General features: G+C 47.5%; 1 protein-coding gene across 4 annotated transcripts in view; it reads right to left on the bottom strand.

The window, feature by feature from the left end:
• The window catches only part of B3GALT5 (beta-1,3-galactosyltransferase 5), a 48,768-nt gene extending 38,934 nt beyond the window's left edge, over positions 1-9,834 (bottom strand). For all 4 annotated transcript variants that reach the window (XM_034753001.1, XM_034752995.1, XM_034752998.1 and 1 more), the window contains exon 1: positions 9,604-9,834. The gene's annotated coding sequence lies outside the window, so the exon portion shown is untranslated. The remainder of the gene's footprint in view (positions 1-9,603) is intronic.
• Between the last annotated feature and the right edge of the window lie 12,743 nt (positions 9,835-22,577).

Raw genomic sequence — 22,577 nt, 5'->3', positions numbered from 1 at the left:
CCTGGGTCCAGGCCTCCAGCCCTGCTCAGGCCTACCAGCCACCTACTCCACTCATCTCAGCTGCCAATCTTGGTTTCCAGCCGCTGCTCAGCCTGCTTTCTGGCCTGGAGTCCTAGCAGGCCACCCTGGGCCCTGCTCCTGGCCTTGGATCAGTCCTCTTCAGCCTCCCCGCTGTATCCCACTGTCCCCAGCCTGGGACAGTGAGGGTTGCACACCAGGCAAGAGGGGGTGCAGCTCAGCACCCCCATCTTAAAATTGCTTATCTTAGACCACACTGCGTTTGACCTTGTGCCTGCCTTCTATCGCCATTTTTTTTCCCACTGAGAGTTGAAGGGAACATTTGACAAAATGGCAGCTCCTAAGAAAGCGAAGCTAGATGTCCAATCATTTCAGCTTGCTTGGACAGACACATTTGGATTTATTGAAAAGAAGGACCGTGCTATTTGTGCTTTCTGTTATGAAAGTGTTGTTTGTCGCACATCAAGTGTTCGACGACATTTTGAAACGAAGCACGAGAAAACCTTTCTTGACGAAGCAGACAAGACTGAATCAATCAAAAAGGCAGTAGCAGTCTATGAGAAGCAAAGCAGTGTTTTTAAAAGCTTAAGTGTAAGTAAAAATCAAGCTACAGAAGGAAGTTACAAGATTGCACAGTGCACTGCAAAAACCGGAAAGCCGTTTACAGATGGAGAATATATAAAAGAAGTTTTTCTCAGCAGTTCAGAGATTTTGTTCAATGATTTGCCAAATAAAGATACAATCATATCTAGAATGAAAGAAATGGCCCATCTCTGCCAGAACAGTTGAGAGACGCATAAGCAGTAGCGTAGCTAGCGGGGTGCAAAAGCAGCCGGAGGAGCGAGGGGGGTGCAGGCTGGCGGCCCGCAGCATGGCCCACAGCCATTGGGAGGCGGCGGGTATGTCCGGAGGAGTGGGAGGGGCGCGGCATGCGTCCCACAGCGCAGCCGGCAGCCACGGCCGGAGGAGCGGGGGGGGCGCAGGCTGGCAGCCCGCAGTGCAGCCGGCAGCCATGAGGGGGCGGCGGGCACGGCTGGAGGAGCGGGGGGGGGCGCAGCCGGAGGAGCGGGGGGCGCAGCATGCAGCCTGCAGCTGCGGCCAGAGGAGCGAGAGGGGGGCGCAGGCTGGCGGCCCGCAGTGCGGCCAGCAGCCGCGGCCAGAGGAGCGAGGTGGGGCGCAGGCTGGCGGCTCACAGCACGGCCAGCAGCCATGGGGGGGTGGCGGGCGCGGCCAGAGGAGCGAGGGGGGGTCACGGGGGTGGCCTGGCAGGTCCAGGGGAGCCATGGGGGGAGGGGCGGTGCAGCCGGAGGAGGAGTCATGGGGGGGCGTGGCCACAGGAGGAGCCAAGGGGGGGGCGCCTTTTTTATGTTTGCTCCCCCTCCTCTTAGAAGCTGGCTATGCCACGGCGCATAAGTGAAATGGCAGAAAACATTAAGGAAAAGCAGACGACTGCATTGAAAGACACAGCAGTGTTTAGTGTTGCAGTTGATGAGAGCATGGATATAAACGACGTTCCACGTTTGGCAATTGTTGCAAGATATTGTGCTTCTGATGAAATCCAAGAGGAACTTTGTTGCCTAAAACCCCTGCATGGCACAACAAAGGGGGAAGATATACTGGAAAGTTTTGTAAACCATTTTGAAGAACGAGGAGTTGACATCAGAAAAATATTTTGTGTGACAACAGATGGTGCTCCTGCCATGGTTGGAAAACAGAAGGGATTTGTAAAGTTACTTGAAGATCAAATTGGCCATCCGACAGTCATATTTCACTGTATCATCTATCAAGAAAACCTGTGTGCAAAAATTTCTAATTCAGAGCTTAATAATGTGATGAATACAGTGGTGCGAATTGTGAATTTCCTTGTTGCTCAATCTGCTTTGACTCACAGACAATTTTAAGCACTGCTAGAAGAGATGGACAGTGCTTATAACGACATCCCACTTCACAGCAACATTCGGTGGCTAAGTCGTGGCAAGGTTTTGGTGTGCTTTGTAAACTGTTTTGAGGCAATCAAGGCCTTTTTGTCGGAAAAAGAACAAAACTACTCCGAACTGGATGATGATGTGGAAGCAGAGAAAGAACTGACAGGAAGGGGATGCAATGCATGATAGTTTGTTAGCAAGAGTTATGCTAACTGTAACTCTAATAACGCGAGATTTGTAGAAGCGAAGAATGTGTGAGGCGAGTGGGAAAGAACTGTGTGAAAAGTTGTTGCAACCTTGTGTAGATAATGTGTAGATAATATGGAATGTAGACTAGGAGTCTACATTAGTGAGCAAAACAAGATATCAGAATGACCTTTGTATAAACAAAATGCAGCTGTTGCTCATTATTGTCTGTAACAAAAGGTATAAATGCTTGCTGTAATGTTTACCTGTTGAGAGACCTGTTTAGCTCTCTCCCTCTAAGCAATTGATAGAGAGAAAATAAAGTATCTGACTTGCTGTACCCAAACAAAAAGTGAGAACTCTGTTATTCTCCGACAATTTGGGGGCTCGTCCAGGACAGCAACGCCCGCAGAGGTACAGGCAGCTGCTACAGATCATTCCCCTTCAAACCCCATGGCGCCACAATAGATGTAAGAGACCCTTTGAAATCTCTACTGGGGTGTCGGAGGAGGACTGTCCGTGGGGCCATCTGTCCCTGTTGGGCTCACGCCATCCGAACTTATTGACTGTGCAGCAAGGTCAGATGCAGAGCGGCTTAGGGGAATTGTTTGCCGCCCCCTGTATGCATATGCGAGGTGCATAGGTATGCACGGAGCTGAGGGGTTGTTACCGCCTCAGGAGGGGTTGTTACCTCCTCGAGTGATGCATTGAGGTACTTGGGAATAGTACCTGGAATAGAGGCCTTGGTGTGTGTGTGTGTGTGTGTGTGTACACCAGTGTGAATTGAGTGTTACCGGAAGACGCCCAGAGTACTCTGCGAAGTCTTTTGGCTTGTGACCAGAACTACTCTAATGCAAGCCCGGTAACTAGAGAATCTTTTAGGAGATCCGACCCACGGTGGGCTAACTCAGCCTGGCATCGTCCGGCGAGGAGGCTACCTGAGTCTAGGAGTGTGTGAACCCATCTTCCCTCCCCTTTTCCTCTCTGTGTGAGCCACTGACAGTCTGATCATCTCACTGGATGCAACGTGAGTAAGCGGCGCCGTCTCTCTGAGACTAGCCGACGTTCTTTGCTGAAGGGAGGTGTAGGAGGGTCGTGGCCCTCCTCGTTAGCCTCTCCTGTGTGAGTACCCTGTAGGGAGAGATCCTTAGTTTATGTGCCGCTAGAGTGGACAGGGCATCCTCCCTCTGTGTGTGATTGGAAAATGGGTGGGGGACAGTCTAAGGATTCCCTCTCACCCCCTAAGGGTACCCCAGCTTATTTCATGTACGTACATTATGGTCCTAAAACCTGCAGGTATTTAGAGAATTGGAATCATTACACGCGTGAAAATTCATCTAAACAATGCCCACTAGAAGGTACCTTCAATCTAGATAAGATCATACATCTCAGAGGAGCTTTTAATCACCAAAAAGCCTCTGACACACAATGGGAGCAATTCGTCTATTGAGGAAAGGAACGGGTTTATTTGAAATTCAGCTTGGTCCAGAGATAAAGAGAAAGTTAATCTGCGTTCAAGGTCAAGAATCAATGCAGACCAGGCTAAGTACAAAGAAAAACTGCTTTCGGCCCCAGCTGGCTGTGAAAAAATATAGACATAGTCAAATCAAAGGCAATACAAGTTACAGTGCTGAGATTACATTTGCAAAGCTTAACTGTCCAGTGAGATCCAACAGTCTGCCTTTGCGACCCTGGAGCTCGTGTGGTTTGGGGACGCTGAAGAAGCCACAGGCAGCCGGCCTGGACTGGAATCACTGAAAAGACGCCCCAGGAGACCTCAGGGCGTAAAAGAACTGCCCTCCCAAGAGAGGAAGTAAGTTGGAGATTGCACAGCACCTTCTCTGAACGTTGTACACAGACGTGGCCAGTCTGGACGTACGTGTGTGAGTATGAAAGTGTGCCTACTCTCAGCCGCAGTACGTCTGAGAACCGGAGAGGGGTTTAGCATTCCTCTCGCCACTCCGGTTGACCGGGAAGGGTGTCAGGTGGATCTACCCCAAGTCGTAGCAGGACTGGGCAATAGAGAAGTTGGAGAAAAGGGAAGAGTTGTGTACTTGATAACTAGAATTGAGCAATTAAGAGCATAGATCATGAACCAGGCAGCAACTCAAACCTACACCCAGGGCAAGTTGCAAGCCTTGAGACAGCACTTCCAGGCAGAAAAGGAAGCACTGGCTAAGCAAGTACCAGTCCTTCAGGGATTTGTCAGAATTTAACCATTTGTGTTTGCATATGCTGTAACAGCAGTGTGTTTGCCACAAGAGAAAATTGAATAGTTAAACGCCAATGGGCCATGCATTTTGCCCAAGTGGCAAGCCTCATGAGGACTCGGGTAGCCTTGTGAGTAAGAATGTTTAAGGGAAGAGACCAGGAAGGGTGGGGGCTAGTTGAGAATACTTTTGCCAGACACAGGAACTAGTGTTGTTTAATATGGTATTTAGCATTTAATCCTTAAGGTGACTTAATGCTTTACAAGATTTAAAATGTTTTAACTAAAGACCAAAGGTTGTGGCTGCAGCAGGGTAGTCAAAGCCAGGAGAATAAAATATTTGAATTTGTTTTTGGGTAACAAAATAGCAGATAAAAGATCTGGTAAAAAGAGAGAGAAGGACTGTGCCCCTGGCTCTGTGTGGTCGAGCTGTCACTTTACTAAGGGTGCATGGAGATTTTGTAAGCACAAAAGAAACAGTTACACCTTGTATAGAAATTGATGTGGCTAGTGTTGTGGAAATTGAATTGTGGAGAGGATGTGCATTTTCCCTAGAACATGTGCAGTGTATATTGTAGCAGATTTCAGAGTAGCAGCCGTGTTAGTCTGTATCCGCAAAAAGAACAGGAGTACGTGGAGTAGGCTGTAGTCCACGAAAGCTTATGCTCTAATAAATTTGTTAGTCTCTAAGGTGCCACAAGTACTCCTGTTCTTATTGTAGCAGAGGTAAAAGAAATGCAAACCTACCAATATAGGTTGTATTGTCTTTTTCAGATCACTGGGTGTTTGAAAGCAGGAGTTAGAAGTAAAAGGCAATCAAAAGCCTGGGAAAGTTAATTGTGTCCCTTTTTAAGTAAGAATCTTTAAGCTGTGGATAGCTTTGGATCTGGAAGCAAGCCAGAAAGCATCTGTATTAATGCAATTTTCTAACTAATAAGGTAGAAGCCACTGAAACCTGGGCTGCCTATGAAATAAATACAAGGAAATATGGGGTAATTCTGTTTTGCCTAAAATCAACAAGAGTATGTGTATATAAAGGAAATATTTTAAGCAATGACTGACTACCCAGAAGTGGTAGACCTCTGTTCTTTTGTCTTTCAGATCATCAGAGGAAACGGATGCCAGCTGAATAGCATTCAACGTACCATGCATTTACTGGAACAATAGGAATTATTTTTGTGTTCTATGTCCTTTCTTGTGGGGTTTGTCTTGTGGCCAGAATTGATGTGTTTAATATTTTCATAAGACAGTCTAGTTCAAAATTAAATAGAAGGGTTAAATCAAAAAGCAGATACTTGTTTTATTCAACTTGGAATACAAAGTGTTTGGATAAATCAGGAAAATGTGATATACTAAAGTCTAATACATTTGCTTAAGTAAGAAAAAGAAACTTCATTGGCCAGATTTTTTTTAATTGAAAAAAAATTGTTGTTAAAATTTGCATACCAACAGTCTTTGGAAGCAAGGACATTGAAGGTTAACCCACTCCCCATATTGCCCATGAGATCCTTCTGGCTACCTCAGATTTCTAGCCAGAGGGCTGGGGAGGGAGGAAAGCTATTGGACACCAGAGGTTGTACCGAGTGGACTCCTCAAAAGTGGGTGTGCTTGTCCTGGTTTGTTGCTCCAAAGCTCTGTAATAAAGTTATTTTACTGGAAGGGTGTACATGGCATACATTGAATAATAAGACTAATGTACTGTATAATGGCAATGTGTATGTGTTCATTGTTGGGAAAAGGTGTATGAGTGAAGAGTGGAAGTTTCCTTTGTAGGTTAAAAGAACCCAAGAAGGGCAGAAGGAAAAAGAACAGAACGAGTTAACTGGAAAAAATAGCTAGCAAGCTCAGTCCAAAGATAAGACGCTGGCCCCATCCAAGGGCACTGCCCACAGCTATGACTTGGCTGACAGCCAAGAAAAGGGGGGCCTGAATGTGCCCAAGCAACTATGAGATCTGCAAAACACTGCCAGGCATTAATGAAATGTGTTAGGTTTCTTTTCTCACAGAAAAAAAGAAGTGCTACCCAAAGATCCTAGCAGCCCTGCCATTCATTGAAACGAGACTGAGTCTACGTAAAGTCCATCAATGAAAAACTGCTTTGGCTCCACACTGGAAAGGCCCTCTCCAAGTCCTGTTAACCACCAACACTGCTGTGAAGTGCCAAGGACTACCTGCCTGGACCCATGCTTCTCACTGTAAAAAGACCCCTCCACCTCGGGAGGACTCTCCGACTGATGATAAGCCTATTTCTCCTTCTAGCTCTGCTGTGCCTTCTGGACAGCAGGAAAAAGAAAAAAAAAGACAAGGTGAAGTGCTAGTAACCTCTCCCTTGTCCACTGACAGACCTACTGTGCCTTTGGATTTTTCTAGAAGAAGCAAAACCATTACAGGGTGATGTGCTAGTAACCTCTCCCTGTATGATGCTAAATCACACTGTTTCAGGAAAAGAGAAGGAACACTTGCTTCATTGAAACCACAAAGTCCAGGGATTCCTGACTACAAGAGACATTAAGAACTGACCCTGGTGAAGAAACAAAGAATTATACACTGGCAGGAAGAAACTTGTGGGACCCATGCTTGGGAACGTGGTATTGATTGGATTTTGGGGTTTATTCTACAGGCTGTGCCCTGTGTTTTGGATAAGTCCTTCAGCATGTATTGCCCTCCCTAATTGGATTTTAAATGATAAGTACCAAAGGCACCTTGTTGCCATTGCCCCTGCCATCTCCTCCATTACACTATTACGCCTGTAACACATCCAAATACAGACAATGTCATATATTTGATAAAACCAATGACTAAGGCTTTCACACTTTAGTGATTTATTTAAATATTGTTTGAAAAAAATATTTATAAGGTTCAGGATATCCCATATAAGCGAACAATTGAATGGATCAGTGGAGATAAAAGTATATGATATCACTACCAGTGAACCCCAAGAATCTGTAATTGCAATTGATGGGTTCTATAGCAAATGTTCCTGGAATTTGCACTGTGTTAAATGAGAGAGGCCCTTATTGTTATTTGGTCACCCAATTAGTGAACAATTAAACGAATACCCAGAGTTTGTTTTGCCACTGGAAATTTTACCTGCATAGAAATTATTCCAGTGACTAATAATGTGACCTGTACCTTATTGCAATACACCCCTTCTTATGCCAATAATATCAATGCCTCCCGGAAATACATAAAGGTGTTCAACCAACAGATGTGGTATAGTACTACACCAAAGAGAGATGTAGGATATCAATGAACTGTGATTAACCCTACACTAGGGACTGTTACATTTTAATTGCCCTTATCCAGTTTCCAGATTACCTCTACATACCCAAATTGCTTACAGGGGGCTGCCATTAGATTAGCACAACAGAGGGCTTGGGTTATTTCTTCTAGAAACAAGAGAGACTTGACCGGATCACTATGGGATGGGGCCAATAGTGCAGCAGCAGTTTGGAATATTTTTAAGAACCAAGAACATGATGAGAAATTGGGGCAACTAGAGAAGGCCATTGGCCTTGTTTCTGGAGCACAACTAACCCAGGTACAGGCTGGAGTTGGTGAGTTACATGTTATTTCCGCCCTTAGTTCTATGACCCAGAAGTTGCTGACAGAGATGGTATTGAATATCACTGAGGCTGGGAAGGCATTGCAGTGGGGTCTAGCATGTTCAGAAATTCAGGATTTCCTGAATGACCAGCTAATGGCCATTCGGAATGATCTAGAGCATCAGGCTTAGCCCACTGCCCTTACAGACACATCAGGAGTACCATCTGATCTGTGGCCATGGAGACATACTTGGAGACTTTCTGGGTGGAAGTGCAGACATTCTCAGTGCTCCTTCCAAGCATATGGACCGGTTGGGGGGGGGGGGGGCTCCCACATGCCGAATCCTGCCGGGTCCATGGGGAGGATGCATGTGGGATTGGTTAATTCACCGAGACATCTGGGAAATTAGACCACCTGGTATGCCCAATCGATTTTTAGTCAGTGCTCCTGGGATTACATCTGACATTTGGATGGGGTTAGGGAGTCAATGGACATTAGAACCCCCACAGCTTCAGTGTATCCGTAAACTGAAGCCAGGAGCAGTTGTTACTCTTCATGATTTGACCCAATGCTTTCTTTTCTAATTAAACCTGAAAAGTTCAACGAAAGCGACTTGGATTTGTCTGTATTTCAGTGGATGGGTGTTGAAGATTTCGAAATGCAGCTCATTCAGTTAAAAAGCTCGGAATTGTGGACATCAAAGTTTGTGGATCTGCTGAGCGCCCTTGAAGCTACCGAGAGAGATCATGGGGCCTCTATTCTGACCTGCTGGACGTCCCTGCCAGTGAAATTTAACTGTTTGAAGAAAATTGCATTTGCAATGCTTTCAGCATTTGGATCCACATACCTGTGTGAACAGGTATTTTCACACATGAAATCTGTCCTCTGTCCCTCTCGGAGCCGGTTAACAATTGATTACTCAGAAGCCTGTGTGCAGCTTAAAGTATCCAAATACGTGCCAGACATTGGAAAACTCAGCAAGAAAAAGCAAGGGCAAGGATCACACTAAACTGATAAGATCTGCATTTTAATTTAATTTTAAATAAAGCTTCTGAAACATTTTGAAAACCTTGTTTACTTTACATATATCAGTAGTTTGGTTATATATTATAGACTTATAGAGAGACCTTCTAAAAAGCGTTAAAATGTATTACTGGCACGTGAAGCCTTAAGTTAGAGTGAATAAATGAAGACTCGGAACACCACTTCTGAAAGGTTGCTGACCCCTGGACTAGATGATCATAATGGTCCCTTCTGACCTTAAAGTCTATGATTCTATGATTCTAACAGGAGCCTATTCTGCAATAGGAGTCTCACCTAAAGCACTTCTCCCACATTCTAAATGTAAAAGGGAATTTTTATATCATAGTGTTTCTCACTGGCTCATTCTAAAAGGGGAGCCATAAAATTGATAAGAAAGCCAGGCAGCTGGACCCCAGCTGCCCCCCCACACCCCTGGAGAGCTGGGCGGATGGACCCCGCTCCCAGCTGGTAGCCAAAGCAACAAACCCGGGTGCCCCCCACCCAACCCACTGCCTGCCGGGAGCCCAGGAACCTGTGGGGCAGCTGGGCTCCCAGCAGGGAGCTGCCAGTGGAGCTGAGAGCCTTGTCTCTCAGCTCCCCTCATTGCCCCTCTTAGGTCAGGAGGGTAGTATGGACATGCACCACCACAGTAATTACTGCTGTGGCTGTAAGTTGACCTAATATAGGTTGACTTACCTTTCTAGTGTAGACATACCCTCAGACACAAATTGACAGCCCAAGAGTTCCTTCTCCATATCAACTTCCTGGAACTCACAGTGGTCAGATATGCCTGCTAGCACTTCCTTCACATAATCAAGTTCAATCTGTCTGTCTGTCAAGTTCATGACAGACAACATAGCCTGCATGTACTATATAAATCATCAAGGAGGAGCAAGATCCCTCTCCTTTTATGCAGAAGCAATAAAACTATGGAACTGGTGCACAGCCAATCAGATTTTCATTTCAGTCTTATATTTACCAGATCTTCAAAATACCATAGCCAATGGTTTGAGCCGACATTTCTCCAAGGCTGGCTTGACATGAATAATTAAACATGGGGGAGGTCTCATTTCTTGGAAGACAGATTAGGGAGGTAACTAGAATAGCAGGCTGAAAACACCCTGCTAAGTAAGTTGGTCAGTAAGATAAAATGTCTGAGCACACTAAGATAAGCGGGGGAACACCCAGGGAAACATTTACTAAGAACAAGATACCAATGCACTAGAGAAGTCATGAGTGTAAAGATAAAGTTGAACACGGACAGGCATGGACAGAGCATGCTGTACAGGAATTGGTTCCTGCAAAGTAACCAAGCCAATTCCAAAACGTGATGCAATGTACAGTGAGTATAATGTTATGTGTAAATGTATATAAAGGAAGGGGATATCTGTGTAACTTTGGATGTGTGGTATGCCCTGTATGCACCCCCTAAGCTTGAACCTGATCAACTCCAGAGTAGTTTGATAGTATGCCAATAAACCACACCATAGGCATGGACACGGGGTGTGCTGGGTGTGCCCAAGCACACCCTAATGCCCACGGGCTGGATCTAGCCCCTCAGGGCTTTGGATCCAGCCCACGGGATTTGTCCCCTGTGGCGCCGCAGGCCCCACACCGCTCTCAGAAGCGTCTGGCACAGCACCACGTCCCTGGGACCCCGGGGGGGGCGAAGGCTCCATGCGTTGCTCCAGGCACCGCCCCCCGCAGCTCCCATTGGCCGGGAACGGAGAACCGCAGCCAATGGGAGCTTCGGGGGAGGTACCTGGAGGCGTGGCAAGGGCAGCATGCGGAGCCCTGTGTTCCCCCTCTCCCCCCCGCAGAGGCTGTGCAGGGACATGGTGAGCGGTGCGGCATGGGGCCAGAGCAGGCAGGCAGGGAGCACGCCGCTGCAGGTAAGTGGCACCAGGCCGGAGCCCGAATCCCTCCTGCACCCTGCCCCCAACTCCCTGCCCTGAGCCCCCTGCCTACACCTCACACCCCTCCTGCACCCCAACTCCCTGCCCTGAGTCCAATGGCAGCGCTGTAGACTTTGGCTGCTAGGCCGTGCTGTCCTGTGCCCAAGGGGCGTGGACCGTCACACACTGTATTCTGTTAATTCAGAAATTAAAAGGAAATATTAACATTTAGATAAAACTTGGGTGTAATAATGTCATTGTCTATATTTCTCTGAAGTTTGTAGTAAACTGTCTATGAACTGGATAATTACCTTATGCAGATGAATGCAGCTAGTTACCTATGCATACATAGGAAATAGTTAATTCTACTTCAGAGACACTATTCTTCACCCAAGGAACACCTGCTGTGAAGAAGCTATCATAGCCTGCAAAAAATCTCTATAAAAACTCTTGGGACCTGATTTTTTTCATCTCAGATCTGCTTAAGCTTCATCAGGGGACATGTAAGCCGAAAGACTGAGGTCTCCGATTTCATTTTGGATCACCCTGGTGTTGAACATTGGACTGCAACCTATGGACTAATTCTAAAAGAATTATTTGCAATGCTAAAGCTCACCATCTGTACTATGAAACTGACCTAAGAACTCTATTTTTACGTGTATGTATAATGATCTTTTAACCAATACACACTCTCTCTCTTTTCTTTTTTAATAAATCTTAGTTTAGTTAATAAGAATTAGCTGTAAGTGTGTATTTGGGTAAGATCTGAAATATTCATTGACATGAGAGGTAATGTGTCCTATCCTTTGGGATTGGTAGAACTTTTTATATGATAATAAGATATTCAGTAATCCTCATCACATCTGACTTGGCTGGAAGGAAGCCCAAGGCTGGGTTGCTTTAAGGGAACTGTGTTTTTGACTACTAGGTGGAAGCTATTTTGTTGCTGGCTTGCTGAATCCAAGTATTAGAATAATGACCAGTTTTGGGAATTGTCTGCCCCATTCTTTGCAGTTTGCCCTAATTAAGCAATCACTGTGTGTGACCCCCACCCGCCATCCCCCACTGGGCCCTGGTCATACACCCCTTTGCTCCACAAAAAGTGCTGAAAGTTCTGCTTGAGAGGCAGTCTAGGCCATCAATCTCTGAGAGATGCCTTCCTCATCTCCTCGTTGAAAAGTCCCATCTACACCTGTCCTCCAATGCTGCTGCTACTCAACGTCCTAAACAAAATCAAGCAGGACAGAACCAAAGTCATCCTAATTACCCCAACTTGGCCAAGACAAATTTGGTTCCCCTACCTGATATGCCTCACATCTAGTCCAGCCCTACAGCTATGGACTTTTCCCAACCTGCTAATTCAGGATTCGGGACACATTCTTCAGCATGAACAAGCTACAGGTGACTATCATCTCCACTCAGTGAATCAGTGAGCTGTGACTTTAATGACCGATACCCTCTACACAGTTTTCTATAAGAAGGATGACCTAACTGAGATGAAGGTTTGAGGACATCTTAGGTAAAAATTGGGGATGTGGACAGAAGGATACATTCTCCTTATCCACCATAGTCTTTCATCCTAAACCTCCAGGCCTCCAGGGAGAGATCTCAGAAACTAATTCCCTGCTTTGGGGTAAGTAGGATGGCAAACGGCCAAATGCTGGATGTAGTGGGTTGTTGGCAAACCACCATAGCCACTGAAACTCTTAATTTGGTATGAGATTTTATTGTGGCAGAGACTCTGATCAAAGGACATGGGCTGGGACTGATATCCTGCTGAAGTATGGAGTTTACCCTGAGGGATAAAGTGTGCTCTGAAATTGGAACTTGCATTGTTGTAATCTGCCAGAATGATGTGTGACAGACCCAGACCAGTGGGGTACAGGAGTCTGGTAGAGGGCAAATATACTGGTCACTGGATGAGTAGTTTTCTGTTCCCTGAGTGACCAGAGCAGGGGCTGCACTAGAGTAATCAGGAACCTGCTAGAACCAGTTAAGGCAGGCTAATTAGGACACCTGGAGCCAATTAAGAAGAAACTACTAGAATCAATTAAGGCAGGCTAATCAGGGCACCTGGGCTTTAAAAAGGAGCTCACTTCAGTTTGTGGTGTGAGTGTGAGGAGCTGGGAGCAAAAGGCAAGGAGCTGAAAGTGAGAGGGTGTGCTGCTGGAGGACTGAGGAGCACAAGTGTTATCAGACACCAGGAGGAAGGTCCGTGGTGAGACTAAGGAAGGTGTTTGGAGGAGGCCATGTGGAAGTAGCCCAGGGAGTTGTAGCTGTCATGCAGCTGTTACAGGAGGCACTATAGACAGCTGTAGTCCACAGGGACCTGGGCTGGAACCCGGATTAGAGGGCGGGCCCGGGTTCCCCCCAAACCTCCCAATTGACCTGGACTGTGGGTTCTTCCAGAGGGGAAGGTCTCTGGGCTGTTCCTCAACCCACATGGTGAATCTCTGAAGCAAGAAAATCCTCCAATAAGCGCAGGACCCACCAAGATAGAGGAGGAACTTTGTCACAGATGTCACTGATTTATGAAGGGTAACCACCAAGTGCAGTCATTTATGCCTCTACAAAACTGAATGCAATGTGGATGGAGCCAGTCAGAAAATGGGAGGGAGGGGGCTATCCACAATGGAAAATGTTAATGAAATCAGAGTCATTTTCATTGAAATTTTACATGGAATATTTTGAGCTTTTGACAAAACAAAAATTTAAGAATGAAAATACAGTATGTCAATTCTGAAATGCCACCATGGTAATGCATGCTCCCACTCTCCTCTATGGCCTGGGATCCTGGCTCAGATTAAATATCTCATGAGACTTCCCGGTCTTTCCTCTTGCTGTGGGGAGGTGGCCTATCATGGCGCTTCCATGGCCACAGTACATCATGAGAGATGAATTCCAGCTGGGTCCATAGAGGAGAAAGGGAACATGTGGCCCCCCCCAACCACAACTCCCATGAAGTGGCAGCAGCATTTCCGAATGGGGTTTGGACTTTTGGGTTTTCAACCAAAAAAATCAAAATTTTCTGCAAAAATGTTTCCAAAAAATAGTCTTAATCAAAAATTTTCAGCCAGTCCTAAGTGCAGAGTATAAAACACTACTGGCCCACAATTCTTCATTCACTGACAATGAATGAACTCTGACAGAACTCAGTGAAAGGTCTGAATTCAAGGCTGATAGGTAATCTAAAACAACTTGAAGGGAAGAATTCACATAGCCCTGCTCCTTGAATAGTTTTTAACCCCCTATGAAGTGGATGTAAAGCATTACTACTCTGATTTGTTACAGTTTTACTCCTATTTAGCACTCACTTTGCACTGGTGTAAATAACCACATAAGGTGCAGGGCAGTAAAGTATCAGGCCACAAGAGACAAAGAAATGGGCCTGTTTTTCTTTTCTTCCTTCCTTTATAGTCAATTGAGTGCATTATTCTGGGGAATGGGGAGGTTTTCCACTGAGAGATAAATCCACTCTCAGGGCTTGTCTACACCACGCAGCTTTTAGCGACCAGGCGTGTGTAAATGCTCTTTGTCGGTACTTTGTCGGCACTTTTGCCGGCAAAATACTTCCAGCCCTATGAGTGGCGTTAGCTTTGTTGGCAGGGGGGCTTTAAGTACCCGTGAAAGACAAAATTTTGTCGACAACTTCGCAGTATAGACATACCCTCAGTGTTTGCCTGTCAGGTTTTCTGGCTCTTCTGGTAAAAAGTATATATAGCTTTGCAATGTCTTATACAGACTTTTATAATATGGCTGTCATAGGGGTGGCTAGCCCTTTAAGAGGAAATGGGTCTCAGTCCCACTTGTGACACAGATAACTCGCCTTCCCTGGTGGGGAAAATGGGTCCATGACCCAATCAGGCCTCTGGGATAGATAAGGAGAGGTGTGGGTAATGGGAAAAAGAAAGAATGACTCCAGAGAAGGAACCAAGACCTAGGAGCTGCTGCTCACTGAAAAGCAGTGGGGAGAGAGGGGGAGGCTAGCGCCCCCTGCAATGGAAATATTACAGGGGCTGACCTATGTTTCTGCCCCTGAATATTTCCTATATACCTGGGAAGGGTATGATATGGGGCATGTTGGGCCTGTTCCTCCTTCAGCCCAGCTGGGAAGAAAAGGGGCATCTGGAGGTGGGGGCTGGATCCAGGCTGGATGGGGAAGCGGTGGCTGGGTGGAGTCACATCATTCAGGGCAGGGTGAGGGCTGTTTCCTCTCCAGGGCAGGAGCCATTGCCAGTTATATAAAAGCAGCAGCTGAGACAGGGAGCTGGGTTAGTGGCTGCTCTGGGTGCCAGGGCTGGGGGTAGGGGGAGGGCAGGGACACCATGCTGCTACAGCCACCCTGACCACTCCGCTCCCTCAGCCTGCTGTGTGTCTTCAAGGCCAAGGTGAGTGCCTGCCTGCCCTGCCCTGCACCCCAGGCTCCTCGGTGCACACCCCCAGCCCCAAATTTCAGCCCCTCCATTCAAAATGAGCTTCTGCTACTTCTTTAAAGCAGAGGAATGTGAATCAGGAGACCTGACATCTTTCTTTCTTATCCACCTTCTGCCATAGCACTTAGGACAAGTCATTTCACCTCTCTGTAAAATGGAAATAATTGAGATGTTTTGAGGCTTAATTCACTACTTTGTATAAAATGTATGAGATTCTCAGATGGTGGTTATTAGTTCCCCTCTTTAATTACCCTGATGTCAGTTAAATATATTCATGTCATTCGGGGATTGTCACTATAACTGGTGAAAAACTTGCATTCTTTGACTTAATTCCCTAAATCTTCAACTATCTTTTTTTTTTTAAGTTATCCCTAACTTTAAGTTTCACTGACCACTTGTAATGTATATTACAGCCTTCTGACATGCCTTGACAGTGAGTTGTTTTCATTTTCAGATGTGGCTCTGTTAAGTGAAACACAACTGTTGGTTTTTTTTAAAGAAAGACTTGTTTCTATCCTCTGTGTGATGTGACTGAAGAAGTTACCTGCACTAAAAGGTGCCATGGCAGTATCTAGAGATCTGAAAGGGTACCACTGCTCCCAGCTGCTGCCACCCTCTCTGGCACATCGGGAATTGGGTACAGCTGAACAGCTCTGAGCTGAGATTTTTTTTCTCCAGGACTATCCTGCTTCAGCCATCAGCTAGAAGGGGATGAGCCAAATGCTTTCTCCTACTTCTTCTTTGAACCCCCTGCCCCTTCTTTTTATACTCCACTGGCCAGAGTAGCCAGGTGAAAGGCAGGGGCCTGTTACTTACATTCTGCAATGGTCTTTGCTTGTCACAGCCTATTTCATGATGCATATTTTTTTTTGAAAAAGTAGTTACTGTGTTTGTATCTACCAGATCTCATATTCCAAGAGAAGGAGAGATTTACCGTAGTTTGCAGATTGGAAGGTAGGATTGAGACATTTTACTGATCACATTTTAAAAATCTAAATTAGCAGTACATTATCAAAGATCTAACAGCATAAAATATCCCAGCTGTTCAGGTATGATCTGAAAAGGAGAAGAAATTGGGCTTGGTCCCTGTGGAAAGGAGGTAGGTGATGGGGCTGTTTCCATTGACTGTGAACCACTCTCCGCTGGCACACCATGGCTATGGCTACACTGGCGCTTTACAGCGCTGCAACTTTCTCGCTCAGGGGTGTGAAAAAACACCCCCCTGAGCGCAGCAAGTTACAGCGCTGTAAAGCGCCACTGTAAACTGTTCTGTAATCTAATCCCCTTGTGGAGGTGGAGTACCTGCAGTGCTGGGAGAGCACTTCAAAGCGCTGCTGCGGGAGCGCTCCTGCGGCAGCGCTTCGGAGTTTCGAGTGTAGCCAAGCCCTGTGTTGTACTTCAGGCTCTTGCTGAGCCTCTTGCGTAGGTTTATCTGCTGCTGCCAGTGCAGGCTCACTGGTGCCCTCTGGCGTTGAAGTTATAGATGGGGTTGCAAGCGCTGGATTCAGTGCTGGCAATGGTGCTGGTGCTGGTTGCTCCGCCAGTTCCAATTCTGGGACTGGCTCTGTCTGGGTCTCTGCAACTGGATCCACTACTGCTGTCGCAGTCCTTGGCATGGGGTCCGGTTCCACCACCTTAGTCTGGGTCTCTGTTAACACAGACTGGGCCCTTGTAGAAGGCGCAGGAATGGAGCTAGGTGTGAAGGTTTGCCAAGCCTGGCTGCGGGTGACCATTCCCACCCTCTTGGCTAGCTTCACATGGTTGGCCAAGTCTTCCCCCAGCAGCATGGGAATGGGATAATCATTATAGACTGCAAAAGTCCACATTCCTGACCTGCCCTTGTACTGGACAGGCAACTTGGCTGTAGGCAAGTTTAGAGAGTTTGACATGAAGGGTTGAATCCTCACCTGGGCCCCTGGGTTGATGAATTTGGGGTCCACTAAGGATTGGTGGATAGCTGACACTTGTGCTCCAGTGTCCCTCCACATGATAAGCTTCTTCCAACCCACACTCACGGTTTCCCTTCGCTCTGAGGGTATCTGGGAGGCATCTGGGCCTGGGGACCTTTGGTGTGATTCTGGTTAAATGAACTGCAATCTGTTGGGGTTTGTGGGGCAGTTGGCCTTTATATGCCCCAGCTCATTACATTTAAAACATTGCCCAGCTGACTGGTCACTGGGGCGAGGTGGGTTGCTGGATACTGGTGTGCTGGGACAATAAGGAGTTTGGGGTTTTCCTTGGGATGTAGGTGGGGCCTTGGGCTGCCCCCGGTGGTAGGGCTTTGTTTCAGGTTCCCCCTTCTGATATTCACTCCAACTGCTACTAGTTTTTTTTCTTTTCTGCCACCTCCACCCATTTGGTTCCAATCTCCCCCACCTCGATTACAGTTTTGGGCTTCCCATCTAGGATCTACCTTTCTATTTCCTCAGGAACACCCTCCAAGAATTGCTCCATTTGCATTAGGAAAGACAGATCTTCCAGAGATTTACTTGCTCCTGATATCCAGGCATCAGGGCCGGCTCTGGCTTTTTGGCCGCCCCAAGCAAAAAATAAAACAAAACGGGGCAGCCAGAACGGCAAAGCAAAAAAAAAAACCAAACAAACCTGCGGCGCAGCTGGAGTGCGGGTGCAGGGGGACCGGCTAACAGGTGGGGTGGGGGAGGGAGAGAGAGAGAATGGGGGCGGCCAGGGCTACAGCGGGGCACTGCCACTCGGCCCCTCCCGCTGCGCCGTGCCGCCTGCCGGGAGGGCTCCGCTCCACTCCAGTCAGCGGGGAGGGAAGGACGAGGACTGCCCTGCCGGGCTTGCTGCAGGGCGCCCCCATCCTCCGCGGCATCGCTCCCTACAGGGCGGCCGGAGCGGAACAAAAAAAAAAAGCTGCCGTGCTGCCCTAGGATTGGGCGGAATGCCTCCTCGTTCAATCTGCTGCTCCAAGCACCAGCTTGCTCGGCTGGTGCCTGGAGCCGGCCCTGCCAGGCATCCCAATTTTTTTACAATGTGGTAGGCATGTTGGGAAAATGTCATGTCTGGTTTCCACCTTAGGGCTCTGAACCGCCGACGGGCATGCTCGGATGTTAGCCCCATTCTAATTCTGGCCTTGTTTTTAAAAAAGTTTGTAGCTGTTCATGTGTTCCTTAGGTATTTCAGCTGCCACCTCTGCTAAGGGTCCACTGAGCTGCGGCCTCAGCTCCACCATATACTGGTCTGTAGAAATGCTGTACCCAAGGCAGGCCCTTTCGACATTTTCTAAGAAGGCCTCTGTATCATTGCCTACCTTGCAGGTGGGGAACTTTCTGGGATGGGAAGCGGTACCTGGAAAAGGATTGCTAGGGTTGTCTGGTATATTCTGCTTAGCCCTTGCCATCTCTAACTCCAGTTTATGCTTTCTCTCTCTTTCTTTATCCTCCAGGGCTCTCTTGCGGACAGTTTCTTCTGCCTCCATTCTGATTTTTCTGCCTCCATCTCCAAGCGCCTTAAGGCCATCTGTCTATCATGTTCTTTTTGTCTCTCTTTAGCTTCGAATCTGGCTAATTCTAATTTCTTTTGGACTTCACTGTCCGTCATCCCTAGCCTAACCTGAGAGCTAGAAAGAAAAAAGAAAAAAACACTTGTGAATTCCCCTGCAGGAAGTTAACTACCCTGCCCTCAGGTGGGGGGGGGGGGGAAGACTCCAGCTGCTCACAGCTTAAAAAAAAATCCTTTAAAAAAAAAAAAAAAAAACACCCTGCTTTCAAAGCAGCCAAAAGGAAAAAAAATTGTCCTTTTAAAATCCTACTGTGCTTTTGGTTCAAAATGATCCCACCCCTGCCACCATGTCAGGGTTCCTTCCCCACTCTGAACTCTGGGATACAGATGTGGAGACCTGCATGAAAGATCCCCCCCCCCCCCAAGTTTATTTTTACCAGCTTAGGTTAAAAACTTTTCCAAGGCACAAATTCCACCTTGTCCTTGAACAGTATGCTACCACCACCAAGTGATTTAGACAAAGAATCAGGGAAAGGACCACTTGGAGTCCTATTCCCCCAAGCCCTATACCCCCTTTCCTGGGGAAGGCTTGAGAATAATATCATCACCAGTTGGTACTGGTGAACACAGACCCAAACCCTTGGATCTTAAGAACAATGAAAAATCAATCAGGTTCTTAAAAAGAATTTATTTAAAGATAAAAGAATTACCTCTGTAAAATCAGGATGGAAGATACCCTGTAAAGTTAACAAAAGATTCAAAACACAGAGGATTTCCCCTCTAGGCAAAACTTTAAAGTTACCAAAAAAAAGGAATAAACTTTCCTCTTAGCACAGGGAAAATTCACAAGCTAAAACAAAAGATACTCTAATGCATTTCTTTGCATTACTTACTATTTCTGTAATATTAGATGTATCATTTCAGTGGGATCTGGATTACTTGCTTGGTCTCTCCCTTTGTCTCCGGAGAGAACACCTTCACAGCACAAAACAAAGCCTCCCCTCCCTCCCCTATTTGAAAGTATCTTCTTTCCCCGCTGGTCCTGCTTGTCAGGTGCCAACCAGGTTATCTGGGCTTCTTAACCCTTTACAGGTAAGAAGGGATTTTATGCTACCCTTAGCTGTATGTTTGACAGGGGGTCACAAAAGGCAATCAGGGGGGTTGAGATGTTGAAAATTGTATTATAATCTAAAGCAAAGAAAATCTTGCTCCCTGGCTCCCCACATATAGGGTTACCATATTTCAGCAAGCAAAAAAAGAGGATGGGAGGAACCCCACCCTAGCCCCACCCCTGTCCTGCCCTAGCCCCGCCCCTGCCCCTCCCACTTCCCCCCCTCAGAACATCCAACCCTCCCCCCGCTCCTTGTCCCCTGACTGCCCCCTCCTGGGACCCCTGCTCCTAACTGCCCTCCAGAACCCCACCCCCTACCTAAGGCTCCCTGTTCCTCGTCCCCTAACTGCCCCCTCCTAAGACCCCCTCAACTGCCCCCCAGCACCTACCCCCTACCTGTACCCTGACTGCCCAAAATCTTATCCCCCCACCCCCAGAAAGCCCCCCCAAACTCCCAACCCCCCCGTCTCTTGACTGCCCCCACCAGAACCTCCCTGCCCCTTCTCCGACCCCCTGGCTCCCTTGTTGTTGGCCTTCGCCTAAGGTCTCTGTGAGCTTGCTCAGGAAGCCGTTGGTCCCAGCACGCTGGGGAGTGGGGGAGGAGGAGCGGGGAAGAAGCTCCAGACTGCCGGAGGCGATCTGCGAATGCAGGGAGGGAGGGAGAGATCTCTGCTGCAGGGGAAGCGGAGGAGGGGCTTTCTCTGGCTGTCGGAGCCCCATGTAAGTGGCAGCATCTGGCCGGCTGCCCTGTTAGCCGCGCGCACTCTGCATGGGGGCGGGGGAAAGAGTCCAGACATTTACAAATTCCCCCCAGACGCTATTTTTAGCTCAAAAACCCGGACATGTCCAGGGGAATCCGGACGAATGGTAACCCTACCCACATATCCTTACCCTTCAAGGCAAGTACCCTGTGTCACTCTCTTGAAACACACACATAGATTTTATAGGCATATCACTTTCATCATGGATACATTTACTGTAAGAGTAAAAACGTAAGGAGTGAGTGGAAAATGTTGACTTCCTGAAAAGGTTGGGAAACACTAGGATAGAGCAACTGCAGCTGACTAAAGAGGAACATTACTTGATGCTTGTACCAAGGAAACTGTTTATTAAGTTCAGTTGTCTCCATTCAATTCATCCTAAAGTTTCATCAGAAGAAACCCTTAATGTAAATAAATGTCATGAAAGGTGGTTAACCAAAATAGAGTTCTGTAGTTTACTGGTATGATTTTACATCATTCATTTCTTAACATAAAGGAAATTCCAGTATAACTTCCCTCTCTAAATGAAACTAAAGGAAAACACAGGCACCCGGGATAGAAAGCATTGTTTCAAATCCAGTGAAATCAGTGGCTTTCACACACTGGGAGGAGCAGAGGAAAATGATGTATTCCAGACACAATATAAACAGATCTGCTTCCTTCAGTATTGCAAAAGAATGGGTGCTGCAACTAAAAGGCAGTTCGAAAGCATATTTGAGCTCCAAATTCTAACAAAGGGTCTAGACTGGGTCCAATTTGCAGCCTTGGCTTCTTCCTCCTGGGCTAATTTCTGTTGTGTATTTGGTTGTTGTCGTAATAGAATCTTGTGTTGCTATGGCAACTGAGTTAGAGTATTAGGGGATAGCCCAGATAGTTTTGGCTGGTCTTTGGTTAGTTCTGTGTGTGGCAATAAATGGCTGCTTCAAGATTTACAGCTCTCTGTGTCTCCAGTGATTTCTTCCTAAAACTGTTGCCCCCAAGGATATAACAATGTGGCAACGAGGATGGAATCTCTGTGCTGCCCCAGCAACAGAAGGAAGTAGAAGTTAAGGTCCAAAAAAAAACCCTTTTTGCTGTTGGAAGGGGGTGAGAACTGGCTTGTTTGCACTGAGTGTGCAAACTGAAACTAAAATCATGGCTACACTTACAGGGCCACTGGAACCTTTTGAGGAGACTATAGTGCAATGGCATGTATATACTGAGCATTTTGAGCTTTTTGTTATTGCAAATGACATTACAGAAGAGAAGAAGGTGCCAATATTCTTAAGTGTTGTAGGAGCTAAGACCTACTCCCCCAGTGCTGGGTTTACAATGGCGCCATGGAGATGGGCCCATACTCAGAAGGGGCCCCGGCCTGCTCTGCTTGCACTGTACTCTGAAACCCCGCTAGCCCGCTGGCTCCCCCGTCCCCCACCCACCACTTGGTCCTCTCTGCCTGCCTGCCGGCCAGCCAAGAACTCCTCTCCAGCCCCTGGCCTCACCCGCTGGCTTCTCTCTGCCTCCTGACCAGACGCCAGTGCACCTCCGGCTCTGGGCAGTCTCTGCTTCCCACCACCTGTGGGGCCTCACCTGTCTCCCTTGAGCTGAGCCGCCTTGGACTGATGCAGAAGTCTGTCCAGTCTCGGCCAGTTGGTGAGGGAGGAACAGTGTGGGGGGCTTGGCTGGGCGCTTCCAGGCAAGTGGGTCCTGAGGGAGCCCGGGTGGGGCAGGCCCTGGCCTGGCTGATTGTGCCACTCCCGAGGGGCCAGAGTGATCCCACGCCCCAGGATGCTGGCGGCTCAGCCCGGCAGACACAGTCGCCTCCCACACAGCCAGTAGTCAGGGCATGAGGGAGTGGGTCTCTGGAGGGCCTGGGTGGGGGTGCTGGGCTGTGAGGGGGTGAGGAAGATCTGTGTCTTGGGGCACTAGGGAGTGGGGGTTCTGTGTGGGGTGCTGGTTAGTTGTGGTGTTGTGCAGGGCACTGTGCATTTGTGACAAGGTCTGGGGGGGTGCTGGGCATAGCAGG

Source organism: Trachemys scripta, chromosome 1, assembly GCF_013100865.1.
Source record: "Trachemys scripta elegans isolate TJP31775 chromosome 1, CAS_Tse_1.0, whole genome shotgun sequence".
NCBI classification, from domain to species: Eukaryota; Metazoa; Chordata; order Testudines; family Emydidae; genus Trachemys; species Trachemys scripta.
This window is presented reverse-complemented; position numbering and strand designations above follow the sequence as displayed.